Consider the following 3,043-nt stretch of genomic DNA (forward strand, 5'->3'; position numbering starts at 1 on the left):
GCGTGTATTTATGTAGATTGTATAGTGTTTAGTTTCACAACAAAATCTCCAAATAGAGTTTAAAAAAGCTTTTAATGTGTCCCCTTGGTGATTGGTGGGTGCGGCAGGGGTGGAGGGGAAGAAATTGTAGCCTATTAAATGTGAAAATGGATATTTAAATTTAATAAAAACATGACAACATAAAAGAGTTTTCATCACTTGAAAAAGAAAATGGACTGCTTCCCACAAGAGACGAATGATAGAAAGATATATAAACGATGGCGGGGGGGGGGGAGGAGAACATTAGGGAAAGACAGAGAAAAAGGGAGATGGGTAATGTTCAATTCTAATTTTAAAATTAGGAAAATCAAATTTATACCCTTCTTGCAGTTTATTTTATTTTGTTAAGAATTCCATATTTTCTGCTCCACTGCCATTCTTTCCCCATCTTTCTTTCATTCTTTTACTCTTCATCTCCAATATATCCAACCATGGAAATATAAGGTGCCACAGTTTTATCACTTCTGTTTGCTTGAGTTTTCTCACTCAGATTATCTGTAAAAATTAGTATGGCTTAGAAACTGAAGATGGAGAATAGAAGTGGTCCTTTAGAGGCTGACCAATCAGGGTACCCCTGCTGGGCCTGTTGAAAGGGACGCAGTCAATCAGGTACCCTTGCAGGACCCGTTGAAAAGGGAAGCAGTCAATAAAATTAGATTAACTTAAACTTTGTGAACTTATCCTCCAATATGACAAAGAAAGAAAAATTATATGCAAAGTACTTTGTCATCTATAAAGATGGGGTACGAACAATTCCTTGAACATTTTTGCAGGGAGCTGCTTTTTGTCAGTTTCACAACTATTAGGATAAAATGTTTGTGGCTAAGTCATGGTTGGAAGGTTCTTGATCGAAATCTGATGGATCAGAGATGAAGTGGAGCTCAGTAACAATATGTAGCAATCTGTGAAGTCCAGTTGCTTGACTTCCTGAAAATAGCAGGCAAATCTCACTCAGAGTCACCGTAATATCTAGAATTGAAGAGCATTAGGGGTTAACCTAGCCAAAAGCAAAGTCTTAGTAAGTAGGAGGGCTGTCAAATCACTGCCGTAGAAGTGTTACCACAACTTCACAATATGACAGTTATCAGGTCACAGGATCACAGCTATACAATCTCAATATTGCACAATATTAGATTGTCATAATGTTCACAACGTTACACCTGAATATCTCGTACAGTTATAATGCCACATAATTACATCCTCACAATGTCTCATTGTCATAATTGCACAAGGTCACAATTATAACTATTTCACACAGATAAAACATCATAATGTGCGTGAGTTGCAATTTTATAATATCATAGACATAACAATGATAATAAATGAATAAAAGAAACAAAAGTAATTTTTCAGCTTACCTTGTACGAAATGTATTTCCTATTTTCGTAGATGAGATAAACCTCCTGTAAATAGATAAGAAATTATATTAGAGTGTGTCATTGACTATGACAGATAACACACACACACACACACACACAAACCCCCCTCTTCGACCCCACATACACCCACACTCATGCAGAGGAAGAGACATTGTAGTGGGGACATGGAGTTGACTTTGTTAACATGTTATCATAGGTTTTATCTCCCAGCATAATTAGACCTTGGACAAATGTCTTCTATTGTAGCTTTCAAGCTGACCCTGGTACCTTTTAAGTGGAACAGCGAGAAACACGGCACAGGAGACCTTCATACATACATACATTACATATATACAAATGTACAAAATGTATACAATATGGTGAACGAGATTTTACCAATTATATTTTTCTTAATTATTTTCTTTGGTGTGTTTTTCCCAGTTATTTACCAAAATGGTTAAATAGATCTACTTAGCAGTAATCTAATTTTAATAGACTTGTACTTATAATCAGATACTTCCAAACATACTTTGTGTATCCATAGCCACCAACAGTCACCACATATTCAAAATGGCTCCCAAGAGACAAAAAAAAAAGAAAGAGTGGTGATAATGAAAAATGAAAATAAATATAGGAAAAGCAGTAAAAGAGACTCAACAGAGAAAGTAAGTAATGGCAGCCGATGTGAAAAGGTCAAGCAGCAAAGTGTGCAGTCAACACAAAGAGGCAGAAGTTGGGAAAAAAAGAAAAAGGAAAGAAGAGTAAAAAGAAAAGCCTCCTGGGGCTAATAAAAAGTTGCCCGGCACAGATTTTTGACAGATGCAATGGAAATGTGCCAGTGACCAGGCTGCAAAAGTGCAACTGAAAATTTTGGCTAAGCAAGAAAGGGAAAGAAAGTGTAATGGTTTTTTGTTTTTAAACAACAAAAACAGTTCTTCCCCAATGTAATCTCTCTCTCTCTCTCTCTCTCTCTCTCTTTGACTCTGGCTCTCTCCAAATATAGGTGTGTGTATGACCTAATATGGATGTTGCACTCAGGATAGCAGTTTTGATTTGCAGACCAGTGATGTGTTGTATTCTTGAGCAAAGCACTTTATTTCATGTTGCTTCAGTCCACTCAGCCGCACAGAGGTAACTCGGTGATGGACAACTGATGTCCTGGTCAAGGAAAATGTCTGCTTGACAATCTCCTCAGTGGAGTGACAAAATTCAAAAGCTACAATAATGCAAGGAAGTGCATTGTGACCAGTGGTGTATAACAACAACTGAGAGTCTGGTCGATACAGTGATATATATATGATACGATATATATATATATATATATATATGTATATATATATAAAATTATAATTGAGGGTATCTAAAAGATACCATCATGCTAGAGATGGTTTCAACATCAAAAATTCATACAGCACCAGGAGAAAAGACAAAGACACAAAATAAACTAATAAAAAATTGGATCCAATAATTTTTTGCGGGTTTATTTTGTCTCTTTGTCTTCTCTCCTGGTGCTGTATGAACATTTGATGTGGTTTTAGAGTCAAGTTTTGACTACTACTTCTAGCGTGATGGTATCTTGTAGATACCCTTAATTATAATTTTAACAATAATTATTACCTATGAGGTTTTTATTCCCATGCTAGCCA

General features: G+C 36.0%; 1 protein-coding gene across 4 annotated transcripts in view; it reads right to left on the minus strand.

The window, feature by feature from the left end:
* The window catches only part of LOC106871242 (polypeptide N-acetylgalactosaminyltransferase 5), a 124,770-nt gene that overhangs the window by 71,375 nt on the left and 50,352 nt on the right, over positions 1-3,043 (minus strand). For all 4 annotated transcript variants that reach the window (XM_052977285.1, XM_052977287.1, XM_014917594.2 and 1 more), the window contains exon 2: positions 1,398-1,442. The gene's annotated coding sequence lies outside the window, so the exon portion shown is untranslated. The remainder of the gene's footprint in view (positions 1-1,397; positions 1,443-3,043) is intronic.

The sequence above is a fragment of the Octopus bimaculoides genome, chromosome 27, assembly GCF_001194135.2.
Source record: "Octopus bimaculoides isolate UCB-OBI-ISO-001 chromosome 27, ASM119413v2, whole genome shotgun sequence".
NCBI lineage: Eukaryota > Metazoa > Mollusca > Cephalopoda > Octopoda > Octopodidae > Octopus > Octopus bimaculoides.